Source organism: Ochotona princeps, chromosome 11, assembly GCF_030435755.1.
Source record: "Ochotona princeps isolate mOchPri1 chromosome 11, mOchPri1.hap1, whole genome shotgun sequence".
NCBI classification, from domain to species: domain Eukaryota; kingdom Metazoa; phylum Chordata; class Mammalia; order Lagomorpha; family Ochotonidae; genus Ochotona; species Ochotona princeps.
In genome coordinates this window covers 17,292,125-17,305,911 of record NC_080842.1, presented here as the reverse complement: position 1 = coordinate 17,305,911, position 13,787 = coordinate 17,292,125, and the positions used below count along the sequence as shown (strand labels likewise).

Sequence of the window (13,787 nt, the reverse complement as noted above, 5' to 3'; positions counted from 1 at the left end):
GGGAAAAAATGAAGTAGTAAAATACTTTTGGAAATTCTATTGTGTTACATTCTCACGACTATCTTTTTATACATTTGTCAGATTAAATCCAGTGCTATTGCTGAAGTCTAAAATTGACTCGTAACATTTATGCCCGGCAAAAGCCATTTCAAGCTATTGTAAAATTCATCTAGCAAACATTTCAAATCCATCTGCATTCTTCTGGTTAAAAAGGATCACCATTCTACTGATGATATAGTCTAGGCCAGGAAAGGGTCTCCATCTCTTGATGGGTACATGGGCTCCTAACAACTCATCTTTGAGTGACTAAGTTTTTACAGCTAGAGACTATATATGTATTGATAATTTGAAAATATAAAATCAATCTGCTTATGAATATTTGAACAATTGAAAAATAATATAAGAAACCTGTTTGTAATTCTGTGGATGTGTGTATATGTGGCATTCAGCTTTGTTTGTAGTAAAATTAGCTCGGGAGTGAAACATCAATCTAGGTTCCTCCCCATAAAATGTTAATTCCTACAATTCTAAAACTTAGTAACATTGGAAAAAATAGATGAAATGAAATAATGAAAACATTATGGTTGGCCTCTTTGGCTCTTGTATCAATTTTCCCTGTTTTGGAGGCAAGCAGTTTGAGTGACCAAAGGTAATGTTTGAGATGACAGATTTTGGAATTAATTATTTCAGTTTTTTTTATTGCTCTCTGGTAAATACAGACCAGAAGATATCAACATTTCCAAAGCAGCTTTAAAAATCAGAATTATTGGGCCCGGTGCAGTGGCCTAGCAGCTAAAGTCCTTCCCTTAAAAGTGCCCAGGATCCCATATGGGTGCCAGTTTTTATCCCAGCGGCTCCACTTCCCATCCAGCTCCCTGCTTGTGGTCTGGGAAAGAAGTCAGACAGCCAAAAAGCCTTGGGACCCTGCACGCATGTGGGAGGCCCAGAAGAGCTCCTGGCTCCTGGTTTCAGATCAGCGCAGCACCTGCTGTTGTGGTCACTTGGGGAGTGATTCCTCAGATGGAAGATCTTCCTCTCTGTATATCGGACTTTGCAATAAAAATAAAATAGATCTTTAAAAAAATCAGAATGATTTATTTTCTATTAAAAGGTAAGTTAGGACAAGATTTCATATGCACCTTGCTAACTATGGGAAATTAGATGCCCCCTCTCTTTTAGGAATGGCTGCATGGTTAGGTGAATATTGGTTGCATATTTATCAGTTTTAGTCTGTTTCATGCTGTTTTCACAGACTATGTGGATGTTGAACCTCTAGAATGAAGGGAAGTTTGCCTCATTGTTTTGAACACTGGGAAGTCTTTGGTAGAAGGTAAATGCACAAAGGGATTCACTCATGCACTGATTAGGAACAGACTTCTAGATAGCTAAGCTATTTGTGAAATAACACTTTTAGTCTATGCATGAGGGTCAAACCCTCATGATCCAATCACTTCTTTTTTTTTTTTTTAAGATTTATTCAGTTTATTACAAAGTCAGATATACAGAGAGGAGGAGAGACAGAGAGGAAGATCTGCCATCCAATGATTCACTCCCCAAGTGAGCCGCAATGGCCGGTGCTGTGCTGATCCGAAGCCAGGAACCAGGAACCTCTTCCGGGTCTCCCACGTGGGTGCAGTGTCCCAAAGCATTGGGCCGTCCTCGACTGCTTTCCCAGGCCACAAGCAGGGAACTGGATGGGAAGCGGAGCTGCCGGGATTAGAACTGGTGCCCATATGGGATCCCGGGCGTTGAAGGCGAGGACGTTTAGCCACTAGGCCACACCACCGGGCCCCGAATCACTTCTTAAATGTCTCATCTTCTGGAGTGACCCATTGGTACAGCACTTCTGTGTGGCTTGGGGCACCCAGACTCATTGCTACAGTGATAGTGTTTGAGGATGGGCTCTGCATCTGACTGGAGCTTCTCAGGATTGCACAAAGAAACAACAGGAGATGCCCAAGCACTTGGGAGAACCAACTGCAGTGCCAAGCTACTGGCATTAGCCTGGCCTTATCTAGCTGTCTTGGGAGTGAACCAGAGGATGGAAAATCACTCACCCACTGTTTCAGTCTCCCTCTGCAGATACACAGGTTATAAATATTTATGGTGATAGAGATATGAGTGGAAATGGATGTTTCTCTGCCTTTCAGATTAATGATGGCATCATAGATGGCAGTACAAATAATGCACAGTTAAGGAGTGTACAAGCAGTGTTTCCATAAGGAATAATTTGAGAAGAAGTAAAAACACCATAAAACCAATTTTTAAAGGTCACATATTCCAACATTGTTGCATCAATGATGAAGTTTCCCACACATGAACTTTGGGAAATACTTTCAAATTATAGTATCATCCTCAAGTAGCCAGAGATTGGTATTCCCTTCTCCTGACTCCCTCCAGATTCATGATATAGTGGATGTAACTGTGTTGATATTGTCACTGGGAGACAAAAGGACACATGCTACTTGTGGAACATAAAGTGTTACAGAGAAACAGGTAGTGTGGCACAGTGGGTTAAGCTGCTGCTTAGGGCACATATATCATCTATCAGAGAGCTAGATTTTTTTTTATATAATTTTGCTGATCTTGGCAGACTTTAGGATAATCTAGACTGGCTTGTAACTCTAACAAGATATTTGTCGACATTTAAGGTGCAAAACATTTTTTTTTTGACGGGGGGTGTGCAGGAAAATCCTCAACACCATGGTGAGGAGTGACTAATCTTTGTGTCCCACCCAGCGAGGCATGAGCCAATCCACGCCAGCTCTTTCCTGTCAGATTTCAAACTCTACTTTCTGTTGTTTGTCTATTTATTTTAGGTTTTTTTTTTTTAGTTTGTATGATTGTTTGCTGTAAGGGGTTTTCGAAGCGATCCCGATGGTCATTGCGAGGGAGGGCGGGGGTCCAGAGGTGGAGCCAGGCTCGGACCAGAGAAAGCTCTCCTCCCTGGTCCCGAAGGACATTTATTGTTCTTCTGTTTCTGCGGACTGCTCAGGGCTTCTGGTTGTCTTTCCGATGACGTTGGTTTCTGCACGGTAGTGTTTGGACTTCTTCCATCCCCTGTGGAAGCTCCGGTTGAGGGTGGGTGACCTCAGAGTACTCGGCCTCCGAGGGCATCCAATTCCCTGTGGCCTCCTTGGCAGTTGGGATATAGTCCTTGTTGCTCGTATTAATAGTTTGTGATGAAGGTCTGGGAGTCTTCATGGTTGGGATACAAGCTTCCTCCTTACCACCTGAGAGAGCTAGATTTTTATTCCGCTTCCCCTGGATGGCAGAAGATCATGGCTCTGACCTTGGATTCCTGCTATCCACAGGTAAGGAGTGGCTGGAGTTTTAGAATCCTGGGTTCAACCAGGCATAGGCCAGGCTGTTGACAGGCTTTAGGCAGTAAATCAGCAAAATGTCCATCTCTTTCTGTTTCATGTCTTTCTCTGTGGTTCTGACTTTCAAGTCAATAACCAAGTAAACCGTTAAAGAAGAGTGTTAACTGTAAGAGGAAGACAAAGAGAACGAAAAGGCTCCAATTCTTCATTGTCAGAATCCTGCTCAAAGGGATGGGAATGGTTGCATGGCAGACTGAGAGGTGCACTGTGACACCAGTGTCCTTATTGGAGTGCTGAATCAGGTCCTGGCAGCTGTGCCTCTGATCTGGCTCACTGTGAACATAGTGGATGATGGCCCATGTGCTTGGGTCCTTTCCACCTGTGTGAGAGACTCTGATGAAGTTCCAGGCTCCTTTTCCAGTTTTGGACATAGCAGTCTTTAGAATGTGTACCACTGATGCTCCCTGTGTCACTTTACTAGTCAATTAAAGAGTATTTTAATCAACCATCTCAGATATATGTTGGCAGCAAAAACCGGGCAAATGAAGACTCTATGAGGGACAGTGTCAGCCAGTGAACTCTACAACGACCTCATCGAACTGGGAGTGGCGAGACTGGCAGTGATTCATATCTAGAGAAATATTAAAACCACTAGGGGTTGATCGCAGCTAAATAGTCTCCCCAAGAAGCTGTACATTCCATCTGGACAATGAGCAGCTGGACTATGTGCTTAGCATCTGTTTGCAAGGGAAGAATCTTGATTGAATTTGAACTGTAATGCTGCAACGGGGTGGGGGGGTCCACCGTGGGGGAGGGGCATGGGGAGGAGTGGGGGGGAACCCCAGAGCCTATGAAACTGTCACATAATGCAAAATAATTAATAAAAAAAAGTATTTTAAAAAGAATCCTATTTTGAAGTGTTGCTGTTTGTCCCATTGCTGACAGAAAATATCTGTGCATTTAACTGAGACCATTCTGGGCATAGCACAAGAAATGCTTTGCACAAGAATTGCGAATAGCAATAGTTCTGAGGTTCTCAGTAGAACTTGGATGACAGATTGCAATGGACTGTAATTTCATGATTGTGATGCAGATGGAGAAAAAACTACTTTCACAAAATAGACAAACAAAATCTGATAAAACCTGATGAGCTCCAGCCATTGCAGTCATCTGGGTAGTAAACTAAAAGATGGAAGATCTCCCTCTCTCACACTAACACACACTCTCTCATCTCTGTAAATCTGCCTCTCAAATAAAAACAAATAAATGCTTTAACAAATGTGTAGGAGAACGGTATTTTAAGAATGACTCTAAGTTGTCCATGTGGGGAGAGGTGAATGGTTATTGTCTGAGAAAAGATTAAAGAGCACAGGAAGAATACTTAATCATTAAATTATCACAAAAGGAGTTTTTTACTGCATCAACTCAAGAGTATTAGGAGGGCTGAGAGTGAGCAGAAGAGATGGTGATGGTGATGGCCACAATGGCAGAAATATGTCAGGAGCAGACACGGAATATGGCACTTGGGTGACAGAGCTTTCATTTTCCTTCTTAAAACCTTACTCAACTTGAAGGAATACATCTCTCTGCTCATTCAGGGTTTCAACTTTATCACCCTTAAATGAATAAAACTTACGATGAAAGCAGTGATTTAGCACAAATCCACATATTTGAAAGAAAAAGATCTGTGTTTTTATTTTGAAAGTCAGAGTCACAGAAATACAGGGAGAGACAGAGAAATATCCCACCTCCTAGTACACGTCCCAGATGGTTGGCAGTAGACTGGACCAGGGTGTAACCAGAAGCCAGGAACTTCAAGTAGCTCTCCTAAGTGTGGTGCAGGGACCAAAACATTTGAACAATCTTGCATTCCTTTTCCCAGGCCATTAGCAGGGAGCTGAATTGGAACTGGAGCAAATCCACAGCATGAGTCCATGCATTTTAATTTTACATAATTGAGTCTAAGAGGAGGAGAATCAGCAGCTCTCATTTTGTACCATATTTCTTCATGGTCCATTTCTGGCTGAAGTAAAGCATATGGTTTAAGTCACTTACTATGCACAAATGATATTGAAATTTTATGGAAAGTATATGTATTTCTACACGTAATAAATAATTTATGAGGCACCTCTGATATAAGAATAAATAAGAAACTCCATTTATGCAAAAATATGTATAGATTTATCCAAATAAGATGCAGGAAAGAGGGACAATCTGTGAGACCCAATCACATTGATGCCTTAATCTCACAAATACCTTAATATCATAAAATATTCATGTGAAATACTTCTACAGTTAGTATTTTAAAATACTTAATTGCCATTTAAAGATGCATTTTAAAAGCAGAGTTGCAGATAAAGGAGAGATGCAGAGAATCTTCTAGTCACTGGTTTTACTCCCAAATGGCTGCAGATGGCCAGAGCGGGGCTAGTCCAGTGCTAGGAGCCAGATATGTTTTTCTAAATCTCCCTCTTGGGTGCAGGTGCCCAAAGACTTGAGCTGTTTACTGAAGTCTTTCCAGGCCATTAGTAGGAAGCTGGATTGGAAGTGGAGCTACTGGACTCAAACTGGTGACCATATAGCATGCTGGTGCTTCAGGCTTAGAATTAGCTTGCTACACCTTAGTGGCAGACAAGTTCAATCTTTTTTTTTTAAATATTTGTTGTGCAAAATAAAAATGGAAGCAAGGTGCCATATTTACATTTTCCATCTTATTTTCCTGTTCTACACAGACAAACACTAATTCTGAATGAGGAAAAGGCCTTGAGAACATTAATTTGAATTAATCAAATTATATTAACTAGTCTGTATTAATAAAATGTGATACTAGTTTGATTTATATTTATAATCTTGTTAGTGGGAATTATCTTGTGTCATCTATTAAACAGACTGTGTTTCTGTGTCTCTGTAGTGGTACAAATTTGTCCATCCACATGTATGTTGAGTATAATGACGAGTAGTTTAGGATGTTGAAATTTTTACATTTAAAAATATTTAATTTTGTTTTGTGAAAGAGTTCCATAGGCTCTGGGGTTGCATGTGCTTTTTGCCAAGGTCACTTCCCATCCAAATCAATTTCCTTTCTAGTTTTACAAATGATGTCCTTTTAACAAGTCGTTGTTTTCTAAATTGTTAATAAAATCATTGCCACTTATATTGCTAAACTAATTTGCTAATAATACTTTAAGTAAAGGAAAATCAATAGGAATTTCAATTTCCTCAATATTTAAGAAATTTAAGCCTGAGTTAAGTATGTGTTTTGCAAAACTGAATTGTTTTCTATTCAGTTCTACTACCTTGTAGAGTTCTGTTGGTTGTATCCTATTTTATAATATTTTGACAATTACAAAACCGCCTTTACTCATAATACAGTATAGGAAATTATCAATCCATCAATCTTTAAATTCTGAAAATGGGATGAAATTATTTATGGAAAGCATCAAAGAACTATTGGGGTGGAGGTGATAATCAGGTGAGGTTTGGGCAGGGAACAGTAGAAGACAGAAAGATGACTCTTACATTGAAGACTTGCTAAGTCCGGGGATTTGTTTCTCTGGAGGAAGCAACCAAAAGGCTGAGCAAATGTTTGCCAGTTTTGCCAGCTATGCTGTCTGTAAATCCAAAGTACTACATTCTGAAAGAAAGTGTGAAACAGAATTAAACTTGTTGCAACACATACTACAGAACAAAATTTCCAGTCCTTAAAATTGAATTTAGATGCTCTCTTTGGCAGCAAAAACATTATAACTGAAATGACAAAGAGCAGATTAGCATGGTCCTGTGCAAAGAAGACATGCAACTTCGTGGCACATTCATAATTTAAAAAAGATCAATTTATCAGGGCCAGCACAGTGGCTGAACATAACAATCCTCTACCTTGCAGTGCTGGCATGCTATATTATTGCAAGTTCTAGTCCTACTTGCTCCACTTTAATTCCACCACCCTGTTTATAGCCTGGGAAAGCAGTGGAGGATGGCTTAAAGCTTTGGTCTCCCGTGGGTCTCCCATGTGGAGATCCTGGCTTCTGGTTTCTGGCTTCGTATCAGCTCAGATCCCTTCCAGGCAATGTGACCATTTGGGGAGTGAACCAACAGATGCAAGATCCTCTCCCTCTGTCTCTCCTTTGTGTGAATCCAGCTTAAAAAATAATAAATAGGGCCCATTGCGACAGCCTACTAGCTAAATCCCTGCCTTATATGTGCAGAGATCTCATGTGGATGCCGGTTCCTCTCTCACCTTTTTCACTTCCAATCGCACTTCTACATTGTAACGGGGAAAACAGTAGAGGATGCCCAAACCTCTGTGGGAGACCTGGAAGAAGCTCCTGGCTCCTGGCTGGGGGAGGTGCTCAACTCTGGGCATTGCAGCCACTTGGGAAATGAACCAGAAAATGTAAAATCTTTCTCTGTCTCCTCTTCTCTGTAAATCTGACTTTTCAATTAAAAAACTCTAAAATATAACAAAGAGATCAGCAAATAAATGTTTATAAAAACTAATTTATGCTGGCTGTATTGGTGCTAGTTCTCCTGGTTACTTGGAAAAGGGAATTCTGTTCTTCTGGAATAGGATAGCATAAGATTAAGACTCCATACTACTTCTGATTAATATGTTTTACTTTTACAACAAAATATGACTGAAATGGATTGTTTGTTACTGCAGAGAGTAAGGATGGTTGTATACAATGAACATTTCAGGATTCCAATTATCTGAAAGAAAAAATATGTTGTTAGTTGTTTTTATTTAACAAGAACATAATTTGTTGTAGTTTGCCCTATTCCATTTGTCTCAACTTTCATATTCTCCATTGCTTATATATGTTAGGACTTCTGAAAAAACTAACATAAACATTTTTAAGCCACCTTAATAGGATTTTATGGTGGTGTGCTATCTTTTTTACAATAGAAAAAGAAGAAATAATTTAAAATTACCTTAAGTGGTTCACTGGGTAAATCTTCACCTTGCAAATGCCAGGATCCTAAATGGGTGCCAGTTCATTTCCTGACTGCTGCACTTCCCATCCAGCTCCCTGCTTATGGCCTGGGAAGAAGTTAAGGATGGCTCAAAGCCTTGAGACCCTAAACCCACTTGGGAGACCTGGAAGAAGCTCCTGGTTCCTGGATTCGGATTGGCTCATCCTCGACTGTTGCAGCCATTTGGGGAGTGAAGCAAATGGAAGTGCTTTGTTTCTGTCTCTCCTTCTTTCTGTAAATCTCACTTTCCAATAAAAAGTAAATCAATCTTTTAAAAAATTACATTAGCAAGATATAAAGTGAAATATAGTCAAACATATGGAGCTGAGTTGTAATTTCATTTAGTATGGCAATTCAGTACAACTAAGCTAAGATGGAGAACAATGTGGTAATAGAACAAAAAGAAATGATACCATCATATAACTAAAAATCCTGGTGGTCACATATGAGAAATATGGATCTCAGTTCAATAGTCAGGGCTACTCCCAGTGTGAGCACAGCTCTGTCTTCAGCATGATCTTTATCTGGCACACATGTGCAGTTGAATATGATTCCTATCTACTGCAAGCTGCGCCACCATGATTTGTTACATGGTAACACATTCCAAATGTAAAAGGTTGTTGGACTCAATGAGAGGTGCAAGTTGATATTTTTAACTCCACATGATTGTTTTCATCTTAAAAATTAACACTAAAAGCCAAGCACAATATGTGAATTGCAATAACCATATTGGAACAAATTTGGAGAGTTAGAGGGCATGCTACTTAGCAAACAGGCTATGCTGTTATCGATAGACGACACCACAATACATGCCTTACTTAGATCTAGAGAAGGATGAAAAATTGCTGATTCTAGAGAAAAGAAAGGAATGTAGAGGAATGACGAAGCTGAGTTGACAACAGGAGGCAGAATCTAGCCATAGGCAAGAAATTGACTGTAATTATTTATTTAATAAAATCCCCACTGGTTTTATTTTTCAAGCATGTGTTTCAATTAGCATGTATACAATTAGTATTGTTTCAGTTTAAAAAATGTTTGTGTATTCAGTTTCTCATCCCCATGAGACTCTTACTTTTTTAAAAGTTAATTTGTTTTATGATACAGTTCCAAAACTTCTGGAATTCCCCTCTACTCTGTCCCAGATCCCCTCCACCCACTGATTTTCCTTATTGTATTATAATAGTACAAACCTTCTCACTTTAATTAGAAGCAAAGACAGGAGAAGGCTTTTGACTCTAAGACACTGAGATTCTCAGGTACAATTCTTGGCCTTATTCCCAATTCCAGGAACCCGTTGCTGCGTTTTTGGAGAAACAGTAATGATGGCTGAAGCCCTTGTGTCTCTGGTCCCCACATTAAGGTGTAGAATGATGCCATAGCTCCCACTTGGGCATGGCCCCACTGTGGATATGGAGATACAACTGCTGAAGGCATTCAGGAAGTCAACCAGAGGATGAAGAATCTGTGTCCAGTTCCAATATAAATAAAAATAAAATTTGGAAATAATTAAAATAAAAACAAAGGCAGTTTTTTCTACATTAAAAGTCATTACTGAGAATGTAGGTGTAAGAAATTATAAGTGATTTAAATAGATGCAGTGGAGTGAATTTTGGAAGTGCTCATCAGAGTACTCCTGCTTCATAAGTGAAATAATGCAGTAAAGTCATCAAAAAAGAGTTAAACGGAGATCAGAAAAGGAATCTGTGAAATGCTATACTACTAGAATGTGAGAATGAGCAGAGGAAGGAATGACATGTCGCAGGGTGTACCTTGGTTGCTTCCAAGTTTTGACTATTATACAAACACTTCCATAATAAAGGTTATTTTTGCACTATGTTTTCCACGCCTTTGGGTGAATATCAGAAGTACAAGTGCAGGGCCAAATGATAAGGGAATAATTTCTTCTGTAAGAAATTGCCAGACCATTTTCCAAAGTGGCTGTGCCTTTTCTGTTTGGTGAATAAGATTTCCTGTTATTTCACATCCCCAATAATATCTGTTGATATCTGTATTTAATTTAATCGTGTTTCATAGCCATTATTTCATGCGCCAGCCTTCAGTTCCTGCTACCTACTTCTTTGTACTATTTTGAATGCCATTTAAAAAAAAAGATACTTACACATGCATTCTTCCAAAGCATTAACTATAATTATGAGGAGCTAAATATTGCAGAGTAAAGAAATAATACTAAGTGATAATTTGAAAGGCCTCATTAGTTGATAAATTGTACTAGCTGAAAATAAAGTATCCTGTGTCCATATACACATTTCTCTTAATTTGTTTCTGTGAATATAAAATGATCTGAGTGCTGCTTATTCTCTGAAAAGCCAAAGTAATTCCAAAATTGCTTATGACATTAGAAATTTAGACTTAACATTTGTATGGTAATTAGACCTATAGCTTTAGTTAAGTAGTACCATTTACTAGCCTGATGTACATATTAGTTGAGATGAGGTTAGTATATGATATACTGCTGGAGAATAAAATAGAACAGAAATACTGTGAGGAGTTATCTATTAAAAATAAGTGTGTCATTTCTTCTACCCAAACTCAATTTAGAATACTAATAGGGTAATAAAAATCACTACTGTGTAAAACAACTCACAGTGGTAAGAAGCATAAAAAATAGGTAGTAAATTTCAGTAAAGAATATTAACATTCATTAATGAGCTCATAAAATCAAATGCTGAAAACTGAAAAACTCTGATATCTCCAAGTTTGCTTTAAGGATTTTCTGCCAGCAGCTTTCAGCTTCTCCTTATTAATGAGCTCTAAAAGTGGCAGGCAGTCAATATTCACACAATTTCACAAAGAGATATCTGCTACAGTTAACTATTAAAAAGTTGGAATTTGTTGCTGTAAATTAGTCACAGAAATGAAAAGAAACAAGAGGTTAACTTGGAAGGAAGAAAATACTGGATGAACAATAAGCTGAGTAGATCCAAATCATGAATCCGAGGCAGAATACTCAGCAACCAACAGCAGTTCCTGATTCCCACAGTCCTATTCTGCTCCCCCCAACCCCCCAAAGAAAATGTGTCTTGTAAGGAGTTCCTGGGAGGGTGAGGGGAAGGGAAGGGGAAGAGTTCCTTATAGCCTGCTGGTATATCTGAGACGCATAATTAGGGGATATAATAATTTAGTAGCGGCTCTGTGAGTTTAAGTCTCTCTCTGGAAGTGCTTAGAGCGATCTGAAGGTTGAAACAAAATGCAACAATATGAATGTAGGAGTCAGACAGGAATCGGTTTTGTTTATTACTTGATCATGTAACTATACAAGACTCTACCATGCAACCTAATTTGCTACAACTCCATGATCCCAAACTGTGGAATTAGTAATGACCTAACCAAATGTAGGGTTTGAAATACATAATCATACAGTAAGTAGAAAATGCTATATCTGTGAAACTGATCATCAGGCATTTTGATACGTGAGTGTACTCTAAAACTTTGTTTTTATTATGCATTCATGCAAAAGAGTAAGTTTTAAAATTTTATCAGTTTAATAAGTTTCTTTTGAACAGACACATATTTTAATGTTTTGATAGTTCTACCTAAAACAGTTAGTACTTTCCATTATTTAAATTTAATCATAGAAATTCATATAAAAGTATGCCCTAAACATTGGGAGAAAATTATGATAATTTTCATTGAAAAAGATAATTCTGACATTAATTAAGTAGGTTTAAAAATTCATTTATAATCTTTATATGTAAATACATGAGTGTATACTTGTGTGAGTGTATGTGTGTTGGTGTGTGAATGTGTGCTCTTACGTGTTTGTGTTAGACTTCAGATTAAGGAATACATATACAATTAAATGTTCAAGATTCAAAAAGCTAATCAGACATTTATGATTACATGTGCAAGAAAAGTTTCAGTTCTGAAATTGATGTGAATCAAAAGGATTTGATTATTTGATATCAAGCAAAATATTTCTGGGTGATTCAGTTTTGAGAACAATTATTTTTTTAATTTGTGGTATGTTGTTCCGGGTCACTACGCTCAGTGCTTGATGATGTCTGTCCAGGGACAGTCATTGCGCCTTTCAATAAGGGCCGTCTTATTTCATGTGTAATGCACTCCCTATATATGCATAAATGACTTAAACAGTTTTGATTACCTTAAAGGACAAAGCATTTAATGACATTTCCATGGAATATATTTTTTACTTCTGATCACTTCTCGTCATTTATGAAATTTCACCAAATATTTTCACTAAATCCAATCTGACTGAAAATTCTAGCTCAAAATTATTATTACTTTTTTTGTAAAAAACAAGCAGTTATAGCTGTAGTTCATTTTTTTCAAGATGTATTTTCTTAACATTAATTCTAACATGGATAGTGGGGAATCAGCACTGTTTTGATGACATTATCTATATATGTAATTCAATAATAAAATTAAAGAACTTCTGTTTCAGTTGTTTGCAGATGGAAAACAAACTGCTTAATTTTTAATTGTCTTTTATATAAAATACAATGGGAAAATAGTTAAAACATCAGGTTATTGTCTTGGTAAAATAGAATTGTATCCATTTATATATTAAAGGGAGTACTTCATAAACCATTATATTGTATTTTCATATGTGTGGGAACAGGTGTGAATTTTATTATAGATTTCAATTCATTCTAAATTGTCTCTTTAATGCTCAGTGACCTGGTTATTTTAATTGAGACTTATCCTAGGCAGCATTGAAACTTTGAAAAACCCATGAAATGTAAAATATTGCTTACTTCTCATGAAGTGTCGTTGACTGTCACCTCACAATTAGTAATCACCAACTGGGTCCTTGCATCATTCAAAAATCTTGAGAAAATGAGCTACTTTTGTCATTTAGAGTAAGAGATTTTGCAAATATTTCTATAGCAATTTTTTGGCATTGATGCAATAGCATTTTGCATTTTCAGTGAAATAGCAACATTTCTGTATCATATTTATAGAAACTATTTTTAAACCATCGTGCATACACATTTATGTACAGAAATATTTTCAATTATATTGTAATAATGCTAACATATTGATAAGCCCCCTTTTTCAGTTCAATAGGGCATTACCCTATCCCTTTGAGACCAATGTATAAAAGAATTTTTTTTCTAATATGGAGAAATACGGGGCCCGGCGGCGTGGCCTAGCGGCTAAAGTCCTCGCCTTGAAAGCCCCGGGATCCCATATGGGCGCCGGTTCTAATCCCGGAAGCTCCACTTCCCATCCAGCTCCCTGCTTGTGGCCTGGGAAAGCAGTCGAGGACGGCCCAAAGCTTTGGGACCCTGCACCCGCGTGGGAGACCCGGAAGAGGTTCCTGGTTCCCGGCTTCGGATCGGCGCGTACCGGCCCGTTGCGGCTCACTTGGGGAGTGAAACATCGGATGGAAGATCTTCCTCTCTGTCTCTCCTCCTCTCTGTATATCTGGCTTTCCAATAACAATAAAATCTTTAAAAAAAAAAAAATATGGAGAAATACGTACTGCTGCATTCTGTTACATCATCATTA

At 38.2% G+C, this 13,787-nt stretch overlaps 1 protein-coding gene and 1 non-coding gene across 3 annotated transcripts in view; both read left to right on the top strand.

Moving 5' to 3' along the window:
• SGCZ (sarcoglycan zeta) overlaps nucleotides 1-13,787 on the top strand; it is a 1,025,749-nt gene that overhangs the window by 712,676 nt on the left and 299,286 nt on the right. The gene's annotated exons all lie outside the window — the stretch shown is intronic.
• Nucleotides 7,041-7,146, top strand: LOC118760061 (U6 spliceosomal RNA). Its single transcript, XR_004996554.1, has one exon. It is a non-coding gene; the product is annotated as a U6 spliceosomal RNA (small nuclear RNA).